Below are 12179 nucleotides of genomic sequence, written 5' to 3' on the forward strand. Positions count from 1 at the left end.
TTGGCTGGTCAGACATTCAGCTGGATTCAGCAGGCATTCAACCGGATTGTGGTGCAAAGCATGTTTCCATGAAATGAGGCAAATTCAGGGAAATCTGAAGAGCTATGTTATGTGGAAATTTGAACTAGAAGATCACTATAGTCTTTTCCAGCACAATATTTTGTCTTTTCAAAAGCTTAGCCGATTGCCTTATGCATCACTGAACTCAAGGCCTGCAACGAAGCTCATTTAGGGGATGGATAAATCTTTTAATTAATCTCAATAAGCTTTGGATGAGGTCCTAGCAGAAACTGTGATTCAGCAGCTCATGGAACTAGGAGGGAAGTGAAAGTCTGTTTTATCATTCATAGTGAGTGGACAAGAATTATGGTGAATAATAAAAATAGGTGGGTGGAAGATCATTCTGTGGTAGTAGGAGGGCACATTCCTTGCTTGGATGTAAGCCTGAAGAATTTGCATTTGCTGGAAAGTACTGACAGTGTTGTCCCAAAACTTGTGGGATCGTTCACCTGGTGTGCAAGCCAACAACACACAGAGTCACGGTATTAGCTGTTTGTTGCTGGTTCTGCACAGAAAGGGGTGCTAAGGGGTATCCCCGCAAAGCTAGCGCACACAGCACTAAAACAGTCATTCATTTATACATTGTAAATTACCATAATTGTCATATTCATTGTTTATCAACCTTTTACTGGTGCCCATAATTCCATATCTTAAAGCTGATTGGTGTATAGTGTCCTCGTCTTCATTTAAAGGTGCAGCATCTTTTAATTTTACTGCACAAGTTCAGTGGGTGATGGTCTTCAGGTGGAGGCAGGTATCCTAGAGGTATGGTTTTCATATTATAATTAGTCAAGTTCACCTGAAAGCGCATGTTTTTAGCTGCTTCATGTAGTACAGCCAAGCTTCTTGGGCAATTAGCCCACTAAAGTTTCTGGTTCCTAGTTTTAGGTTGATTTTTTCCTTCTATTCCATTGTCTGGTCAAGAGTTGCTTACCCAAGGGATTTACTTCAATTACTTATCTTTTGTTCCTAAGTTTGTAAAAAAATTATGACCATAAGGATTTTGATATCAACAGGAGCACAGGATATAAAGCTCTCCCAGAAGTGCGCAGGAACAACACTTCTGAGGCTGGTTCCGATGATGGAATGTGTCAAAATGTTTTATGCTACGCTGACAAAGGGTGTGCGACACGCTGAAACTTACCCTGAGCTATTAGGGTGGAGTTTCATGAAAATCTGGTATGCACTGCAATTAAGATCTTTTTTCCTAGTACCTGAAACCATCTCTCTTGATAAATAATGTTATTTGCAAATTCACTTCCAACTTGAACTGTTACTCCAGGCATAGTGGGTAGGATTCACGTGGTCAAATGTGGACTCTGCAATTGTCTACAACTAGTTATTTACATTCGCTGGATAAGCAATGGAGCGAAGCAGGCACTTTTCAGACCAGATTTGTATGACTCATTAAGATACCAACATTTGAATGAGCAGTCTTCTAAATGATTCAAGTGAATCCCATCCTAAAAGTACCAATTTCTATTAAATGCCTAAACAGGGAGTCAAGACAAGTAGTTGCAATATATCTTGTTATCTTCAGAGCATGTAAGATGACTACAGCTATATAAGTGTTCTCATTGAGTATTCAATGAATCAAACCTAAAGATAGACATTAATTTTGACAAGCTTTGAATCAGGGCCTGTTTGAAGGTATCAGATTTTGTTTCTATTTGTTCCAAGGCTGGCATAGGAACAAGCAAGCAATGTCCAAATAGGAGAAAGGCTGCTTCTTTATTAACATAGCATAGAAAGAGCTTATTATCTTGGAATTATATGCTTCTATATGAGTAATATTTTATATTGCTCCATCTTTATAATATTTTAATTTTTATTATTAAAATATCTGTACACATTTTAACCATACCCATAAAAATTAATGTGATCAAATCTGTAAATACTGTATTATTGCATTATATGCAATATTATAGGTGTGCTTTGAAACACTCAAAGTAGAGCACTGTCTTTTAGGAAACATATCAAATGTAGAAGGACATCACGGTTAAGACTTCATAAGGTTTTGAGAGATTCACTTTTAGAAATGAGATTCAGAAAGAAAGGGAATTAAAGAAGGAATGACAAAATTATACTATGGGGAATATGAAAGTCTGAGGAGCAAATCTACAAATGACACACCTAGGAGTTCCCCTACAGCAAAGATAATCCTCAGGTACCAAGTTCCCTGGCCTTTCAGCCCTTTTGAACTGACTGAGCAGTGCAGAAGGACCATAATGGAATGAAAATGAGGACCTTGCCCCGTTTTTTCCAGAACAATAGCTCTTGGCAGTTGATAGATCTCACAGAACCATGATGAATTACTGTGAAATGACCCTATGTTCTTGTTGCTGATGTGCTGAAGGACCTCCAAGGTGCAAGTAAATGTGGTATCTGTAACAGGTTTTTGTGTGTAGCTGAATTTTCAGATTTCCTCTGCAGGCATCCTCAAAGTAGACTCTTGGCTTTACAGAAATCAGTGGCAGTGAAATCGTTGCTTTCAGTGAGGTCAGGACTCAAAATTGTATCCTCTATCTTGGTCAAATCTCTGTAACTTCGATAGGAAGAACTGAGTTTTCTTGCATTATTTGCTGCATTTAGCCCCTTAAACTTTGATTGATCTACTATATCTTTTCTGATACATATAAGCAGAACATTTAGGAAGCAGGTTCACATAATGCCTTTTTTATTGCAAAGTTATGCCTTAATTTTATTTTATTTTAGCATTTTTTTCTGATTGTAAAATGTTCAACCATACAGTAGGGGCATGTTAAAACATGTACAAACATGCTGTTTTTATGAAAGTGAGAGAAGTTAAAAACTTTTACAAATGATGACAGGTTGTCCTCAAAAATCTGTTTTCCTAGGGCAGTATTTTTTACAATTGTATGTGATGAAATTCCATTTACCAAGCTTCATTAATCATTTTATCTTAGCCACCCTTATTCCCTTTGCTCTCTAAGGGTTTTCAGAAGGTCAGTGTAACCCCTCCTCATTGCAAATACTGCTGAAATGGCCAAGAAAAACCTTATTTTTATTAAACAATTTAGTGTGCATTAACACTATTTCATTTTAAAGAAGGTGAGAATTCCCTGAGGATTCAATTATCTTGAACTGTAACCTATAATTAAACTGTAGATTTAAATTACAGCTTTTAAAAAAGGTATTTCTAAAACCCATGTTTCCATAATGTCATAGAGTAGTATATCACAGCATTCCGGAGTACATGCATTCATATACTGTAACTTCGCTTTTAATTAAGTACATAAAAACTGGCAGATTTTTTAGTGAATATGTGTTTCTGTAATAGCTATTTATTACATTCATCTACCCATAAAAAAGGGGATGTTAGTGCAGCAGTCTGTTTTATAGACCAGTTTGTCCCTGTAGGGAGACGCAGCTTCCTTTCAAAAGCAGACTGACCTGAGAGCAATTCACAGTGTAGACAAACCTCATTTTCCACATTTTACACAAAAGTAAGTCAAGGTGTGGAGATAATGCCCTAAACCAACAGACCAAAGAGGTGCATATTTTAACTGATCAGAGAGAGAAGGCTGAGGGGGGCCTCCATGACACTTTAATTGGAAGAAAATAACAGGTGCTGATCTATGGGAGAAAAGTGTAAAAAGAACTAATGATGAGGCATTAAAGTCAGTCAAATGCAAATTAGAAATGAGGTACATACTATCGACAGAGCTTATCTTCCTGAACACACTACCAAGGGAAGCGGTGGCTGCTGCTTCCTTTTATGTCTTCCCATCAAACCCTAATGCCTTTTCGAAAGTCTAAACCAAGTAATTAGGCTGAACAGAGGGGCAACCTGCTGAAATTCTGTACTCCATAACATACAGAAGATCAGGCTAGGGGATCTCCAGGCAACATGACGAAAATCCCTGAGGTTGCTCTTGAGCTGAGGGACCAAAATCATACACAGAGAGATGAATGTATCCCAGAAAGGACAGAGCAGGGATCTGGTCCCAATGAAATTAAAGAGAATAGACAAGAGGGAAAGAAAAGCACCTACCAATGGTGGAGACTATACTATTTCAGTCCTGGTTTCCTCCATCTTGGCGTGTCCAGAAAAGGTCAACACCAGAAAAAAGACTACAGAATTAGAAGTAGTTGTTAAAATGAAAAGTTTTTGTAGGATGTGATCTCTTGCAGGACAGATTTTTTCTTTCTAAAAATGAAACCCAAACTTTCTGCTTGGAAATTGTCAAAGCTGAAATTGTGACCATGTTAAAGTTTAGTTTGTCTATTTTTTAAAAAGGGAAAAAAAAATGCTTCACTTTCCAACCAACTCCTCCATGGTATCAAGAAGCAAGAGTTATTTAGAGTAGAGCTAGGTAGACATTAATTATGTAGGTAAAACCCCTCAGAACCTCCATTCTGTTTTAGATGACATCCATTTGACAATCACATAACATGAGAGTCAACCTCATGGGTACACAACTTGTCTCTTACAGAATCAGATTCTGTAGCAGCTAAAAAGGCTTCTATAGACAGAAGTGATTAAGAATTATTTAAATATATATATTTATACTCAAACTATTTATAAAACTCGCACAAAGCTTTGTTTAGTTTAGACACAAGTAAATACCAGTTGTCTCTCCCAGAAGACTCTTACCACATACTGCCTGCAGGGAAGGAGGGAGGGTGAGGAGTCCAATCTCAGTGATTAAGAAGGACCTGAGTAAAGGTTTCATGTTTCAAGTCACCAAATAAGCCAAAGTCTAAATAAACTTAGCCCTTGAGTAATGCCACTATAGGACAGTCATTCACGCTGTTCAAAGAGCAACTGTTTGTTCCATTGCCAACCACCCACAGCAGCAGTCCTGTTTATTTAAATGAAGAGGGTGTGGACCCAAGAGCTACATCTTTCCAAACCTTACTGTAGCAACTGAATGTTTGGAAATTGCTGTCATACCTCTGAAATGTGTCCTATATTGAACAACTTTCTAAGGCCTCCTAGCCATGTTTTAAAGGCTAAAGATTCACCCTGTGATTTTTCTGACCACTAACAGCAGTTCTGGAAGTTTCTTCTTTTCTTCTCATTTTGTTCCTTGGCAGTAATTTACTTCAGATATTAAAAAAACCAAACAAACTATATTTAAAACACCTAGTGCTCATGATGTTTTTTACTGCTGAGAGGAGTTGCAAGATCACAGGACCACAGGAAAATTCAGGGCAGAGGACTCAGGAGGTCATCTAATCCAGCCTGCTGTTCAAAGCAGGGTGAGGAACGAGGTCAAACAAGGTTACTCAGGGCTTGATTGAGAAAGATCTTGAAAACCTTGAAGGATTGAGACTACAAAACCTGATGGTTAGATGATAGAGAGCTCAGGAGTTTGCAGTTGCATTCCTTACTATGTCTGAAACAGAGCTGTTAAAATTTTCCGGCAGCACTTTACTTGTGCTTAGCTGGAATGTTCATGCATTTTCATCTTAATTGAAATAATGTAAACCACAACGAGGTTGCTATTTGAATGACTGCAGTAATTATTATCGCCTTGTTTCCCCTTCTTTAGTAAACAGAAATTTGGATAACAGGACAAGCAGCTCTTATGCACTGCATAATACAATAAAAATGAGAATTAGTGGTAAGGAAGCCGAGAGTCTGTGATACCACTGTTTCAGTTCTCTTAGCAAGGTACAGCAGTATGGTATGTGTTGCACACTAGAAAGAGTTCTGAGTGAGCAGGTACAAAGGATTATGTGATAGGCATCAGGCCAGGATTTGATCCAGCTGATGATATTCAACGTGTACGTGGCCAGGCTGTCCCAAGAGTGATCCTGAGCAATGTGGATGTGTTGACACCAACTGAGTCAAGCCAGGGTTTACTCCCTGACATGGGTGGCAAAGAAAGTATAGATATACTTTACATTTATCTTAAAAAATTCCAGCCCTTGAGGCTTGATGGTCCCCAGCAAATAGAAGGAAAAATACTTGTAGGGTATTTAAAGAACATATAAAAAGTTATGGAACACTAGAGAAGAATTTTCCGTGCTAGCCAGAAAGAACTGTTTGCTTGCAGCTATCTGAAATGTAGGGCAAGACAAAAAATAAACCTTACTAAGAAACTGGGAGTTCATAAGGGGTGTATTGGCCTACTTAGCGGAGAATTTTTAAGTTTGAATTTAAACATCTATGTTACTTTCCAAATCCTGAGGTGGAGTGAGAGACAGTTGTAAATCATACACCAAAATCTTCATGGGATTAACAACTGCAAAATAACCTGGAGAGAGGTCCCCAAGAGATATCCTGCAGCAGGCAAGGACATGGAGCCAGTTTGCAGGAGGGAAAAGACAAGGGCTCTGCAGAGGCTCCCCCACTCCACAGCAGGATGAGGCTGGGCTTGCAGCAGGGTGCCAGAGACCCCGCGATGTTGGCACCTCTGAGGGACGGTTGGCTTCCACAGCCAGAGCCTTGGATTACGTAGCAGCTTCTGCACCTTGCCACCAGTCACTATGCAGGACATCAAAAAGCCAGCTACGTAAAGGCTCCTCAGTTTCAAATGACTCGTCTGAGACAGTATGAGCAGTGCTGTACAACCTGGTTCCACTTTTTAGAAGTGTGGGGACCCACCTCCTTTTCTCCTTCTCCCTCCCTCTCTTTCTTTCTCTACCTTTCTCTCTTTATTTCTAGTTTGTTTTGTAATAGTCCCATTGTATTTTTATATAAAGTTTTTATATACATCCCTAGATGTAATAGCTGGGGAGAGCTGTCAATATTTGCAAAAGAAAAAGCAGGTTGATTCTGTAATGGAAGTATTATAATTATTATAAATTTAGGCTTAATTTTGGAGCACAGCATAACAAATTAGAGGCATAATTTTGGGCAACATTGTAACAAATCGCTTTAGTAAAAAGACACCACATTTACTCTTTCAAAATTCAACATTTTTCAAATCAACATCAAAGGAGAAGTGTCCTTATTGTTGCAAGAAGCTTTGTTTCTTTTTGCTAGGCACACCTAGATACCAAACATCTGAGAATCCTCAGACTTATGTCTTCCTTAGACACCTGCTGGTAAAAACTAGTAAAGTCTCTCTTACCCCAGCCAGTCTAAGGGATCTCACACTATCACACACATTTTCGATTCTTCTAGATTCACTGTTATGCAAGAGACTATGGGTTATTACATACCTAATTCACAGGTTCTTACCTTAACTGGCATATTATGTTCCTTGAGTATAAAAAAAGCACATCATCCTGTCCTGCATGACGGGTTCCATCCAGCTTTCTGAGATCTCTGCAAAAATTATTTACTTAGTTATTGACAAGAGAAACATATTTTCAGGATCTCTCAGCACTTCTAAGATTAAGTAAAGCTTCTTTGCCACTGGACATATTTTTTAAAAGTTTTATCATTAATTTTCACTACAGAGTTCGCATTCAAAGTTAGAAAACACTTAAGTGACAGCTGCAGCATGTTCTTGGGCAGTTCCAGGCTTTGGCAAATCCAGCTACAAATCAAGATCCACCAGGCTTTCCCAGCAGAAGCAGGACAAAACTCTATTGAGATAACCTGTGACATACCAACATCTATTATCCTCATCATTCCATCTTTCATGACAGGATAACTCAGATTAATCTTGCTTTGCCACAGATCTAAACAGCCTTAACATTGCAGCATTATAATGCACCACATCATGGGGTGGAAACTCTTGAAAGAATAATTCTAGCCTGGCACCAGGCAGGTACAAAGACATGGTTTGGCAAGACTGAGCCACACAGCTGAAAGCATAAGTCCAAAATTTATGCACACCACTGGAATTCAGAAAATACACCCCAAAGACCTGTAAATCCCTAATATTTCAGCACCTGACTCTCCACTAGTAAAATGCCTTAAAAGCCAATGTTTCTATGGCTAGGCATGTGCACAGGGAGAGCTAAGTCTTCATCAGGGATTCAGAAAATAAGCATTTCTTCTCAGAGTATGCTTAGTCTAAGACTGTAAAAGCATACCCCTGTCTGTAGAATATAATTCAGCTGTGGAACTCCTTGCGACAGGGAACATGGATACTGAATTTTACATGGGTTCAAAAACAGATGGCATAAATTCTTGGCAGACAAATCTCTCAGGGACTACTGAGTACAGAGGTACCACATCCAGTTCAGGAAGGGCCTGAGTCACCAGTCAGTGTATTCAAACATGCAGAGACTATTCAGAGGATGTATCACCCTATGTTTGGTCTGTGCAAGTCCTTCCCTCAGCATTTGCTATTGACTGCTGTGAGAGACAGGATACTGAGGGAAATGGACCATTGGTCTGACACACTATAGCTATTCATATGTTTTTATAAGCCAATTGACAAGAATTGCACTTCTTAGCGAGCTCTCCAACATCCCTTAGTAGTCCATATCTCCACAGGGAGGCATTTAAAGCCGTTAAATGCAGCAAATACAGCACTCATCCACAGGGCTGATGGGCAGCATGGATGGGGAATCTACTCTTTTCCCTAAGGACATTCATAGCTTCTATACATGAGGAAACAACTATAGTTAAAAATGAAGCAGATTCCATAAAGCCTCAGTGCATTGACTTGCATGAGGTTCAGCATCCACTGCAGAGGTAAAACTATATGCCACTGACAGAGGAGAAATATGAGTCCATGTTGCCATGTACAGAGGAGTACCCAGAACAAAGGCCAGCTGTTTAATAGGAAATGTCCAGCAACATTGCTACTCTCACTTCCTGTAGGAAGAATACCTTTAAGAAAGGGATTCCAGACAACAAGCCCGTACTTCCAATATATACTTCCACTGGCTACCACAACACTAAAATTTAGCAATACAAAGCCTAAGTCCTTTCTCTGAATCTAGTTGAGGGTTACCATATAACCCAGAGAAGTACTTTGTAGAGGACACAGTATGTGCTTGCTTTCTTCCATATGAAAGCAAAGCTGCTAACTGAGGGAAGTCCCAAGCTTTCTGCTGTCATGGCCAATGCCAAAAATTGAACTGCATGGAGTGCCTCTGCCAACAAATTATAAGAAAAGCGGGCATGATGAATATCTCCCCTCCCAACATAAACCCCCAGGGAAGAATATCCATGGCAGGAGGGAGCCCTGAGGCATTTGCAGCAGACAGAATATTTCCAGACAGATGAAAACACATTGTACTGCCAGAGTCACATAAACCATTTCTGATTTGGTCAGCATCATCTTATGCATGATTTAGTAATGACTTTGTATTCAGCTTTAGAGTAGAAGGACTGCACAGCTCAAGGCATCCTAATTCTTTTCCTTTTTGATTGACTGTAACTCGCTTTCTTGGGGGGAAACCTGAGAAATTTTTTGTTTGGATGCATGCACATATCTTTTCTGTCCAAATTATCTGATCCCTTAACTTTATATTCTTCCATTTTGTAAATTATCAGTCTAAACCATAAATATCCTTGTTAGGCATTTACAACATAAAAATGCTGTATACTGTACTGTTTATAAGAAGACTTAGTCAAATTTAAAAATAGATATTTCCATCCTCACTCATTGAATTCTGGTTATGTTACTTCCAGTTATTTAAGAATAACCAGATGATTCTTGTGAGTATGAGCTGTATTTCTCTGCTCCTTTCTTCTGTTTATCTTGAAAAACAAGACTTCAGAAGTCAGATTCTTTAAAAGGTCATAAATAAATAAGGGTATCTTGTAATATGAATTAAAAAAAGGACTGAAAAAAGATGTGGGAACCCAGAAACAGACAACTTTTCTATTATATCTTATAAAACTTCATAACCTGACAGAAGAGACGTTATCTTGCTCTGTAAGGAAATGCTGCAACTTAGGTTAGCATCACTGATATATTTTCCCAGGTCACCTTCTTCATCTCCTCAGCAACACTCAACCCTAAATGTTGAGGGTTGCTATTTAGTATGGGTAGTGTTAAAACAGTTTAAAATGTGTTCCTACATCATCACAGCCGTATCCCTTCTGCACCGCTGAATGAGAGCTTGCCCTAAGGAGCCATGGCACTGGAGGGAACCAGGCTTGAGTTTCTCTTAAGACCCAGGCACCATCCAAGGCTTCCTTTCCCAGCTGGACTTCAGAGGAAAGAGAGCCATCTGCTGCTCTACACGAGACATGCTGCAGCGTGTCTTTTTAGCTTGATTCTGTGAAATGTCAGGGTGGGATTTAGGGAAGGAAGTGCAAACCTTTGCTGTTCTCCTCCCTCGTGCTGTGGAGCCAGATGACAAAGGAAGCACGGTGCTGAGAAGTGCTGTCCACCACCTCCCCAGCCTAGCACAGAGCACAGCTGCATCCAGCATTGAAAGTAATAAAACAGAAATAAAAATAAAGTCAGAAAATACTTCAAATACTTCACATCAGGACTGCATCACAAGTGTGACACAGAACCGGGCAGAGCTAAGCGCAGGCAACAACCAGCATTGTTTGTAGGCTGGCCAGAGGCAAACCAGGCCTGTTTACATACAGCTATACACAAAGTCAGCCTCTGGGGAATGAGGAAAGATTATTCTTATCTGCTGTGACAAGGTCAATGCTCCTCACACACTCCTAGATCTGTATTTATGGGCATCACCTTTTGACTCTGGGGCTGCAGCCTTGCAATCAAGCTGCTTTTGGTGCAGGGTGTCACTAAGCGAGGAAGATTCACTCACCAGTGAGGGTCTGCAAGATCCAAGAAGGAGGCAGCAGGACAGAGAAATCCACGTTCCTTGCTACCGCAAGGTTTGTTGGCATTATCCCACACTGACAGTCTAGGTAGATTTAAGATACAACTTGCCTTGCTGAGAAGAAATAAGAGAGAGGTAAAAAAAAGGGGAAGCCTAGGAAAAGCTTTGTCTACTGCTCCAGTCCCTGAAGTCCCTTATCCTCCCTGTGTTATGATAAGAGGAGTCTAGGGAGAGCTTGGGGTTCAGCCTATGGATGGAAGTGATGGTACTCATGACCCTGTGCTGCACATCAGTCCTGGCACGTACGCCCCCAGACTGCCTCCCTCATGGGCTTCACACACAGGGGTCTCTCCCTGATGGCATGTACAGAAAGGCCAAGAAGAGTCCAGCCTGTGTGAAATGCAAAGCTAAAGTCTTCCAAGTACGACAAACCAAATCTCCACTTCTCATAAAATGTTGTGAAACATGTTTGATGTGTGCTGTGTCAGAATAAAACGATTGGTTTTCCTTCTGTAATTTTGGCTGTAAGAGTGACTTCCAGGTAAGTCTGACTCACAGAAGACACTCTTATGCTAAATTTCAGAACCAGAACAGAAGTTCTGTTTTGCTTCACATGTTTGCTTAGATGTAATACCGTGTGACCTGTCCACAGCAGCAGTCATTCTGTTGATGCTTGCAAATTCAGTATATCTACCTTGGGTGAAACGATACAGCTGAATATGCTGCCAGGAATCTTTTACATTCTTCCATTTTCCAGTACACAGAATTTCCCAGGCAGTTATTTACACATCGGTACGATGGCACGGGCATCTAGCAAAGCCAAGGGTTTCAGCAGATGGCCGGCGGGATTGTCAAAATGACTCAGCACTCAGCCCTGGCAAGGGTACAGACGAGCAGAGGTAAAAGTCTGTAACACTTGAAGGCATCTACCCTGTTGTTAGTTTTGACTGAGGTTGAAGCCCACTGATTCCGGGAGGAAAATCTCTATTACATATGCTGTGGTGCTTATTCATTTATACTGGTGCATTTCAAGGCCTCGCTCCAGGAATTGGGTGCTGCACACGGAATAAAAAGGTCCTGTGCTGCAGGTAATGCCAATTTATTGTTATAATGCAGCTCAAGCGGGCGGGCATTTTAGTGGTTACAGAGAAGCCCAACACCTGCTGCGGCGGTTGCCACTGGAAGGGAAGGCATGATTCGCCTGGTGAGATTTGTCCTAAATACGAGGAACTTTTCCCAAAACAGCTGCCACGGGCCACCCGCAGCCCAGCTTTCTGTCAGTCAGTCAGTCAGTCCAGTCAGTCAGTCAGTCAGTCAGTCAGCCCAGTCAGCCAGCCAGCCCGCCCCGAGGGAGGGAGCGGCCTCCTTCGCGCTGCAGATGGGCGGGCCGCCGCGGCCCCTGCCCTCACCAAAGATGGCCGCCGAGGGCCGGCCGGCAGCGGCGCCGCGCTGCGGCTGAGGCCGTTTCCGCCCGCCAGCGCCCGTCACATGAC

This window comes from Haliaeetus leucocephalus, unplaced genomic scaffold (assembly GCF_000737465.1).
Source record: "Haliaeetus leucocephalus isolate CR32 unplaced genomic scaffold, Haliaeetus_leucocephalus-4.0 Scaffold195, whole genome shotgun sequence".
NCBI classification, from domain to species: Eukaryota; Metazoa; Chordata; class Aves; order Accipitriformes; family Accipitridae; genus Haliaeetus; species Haliaeetus leucocephalus.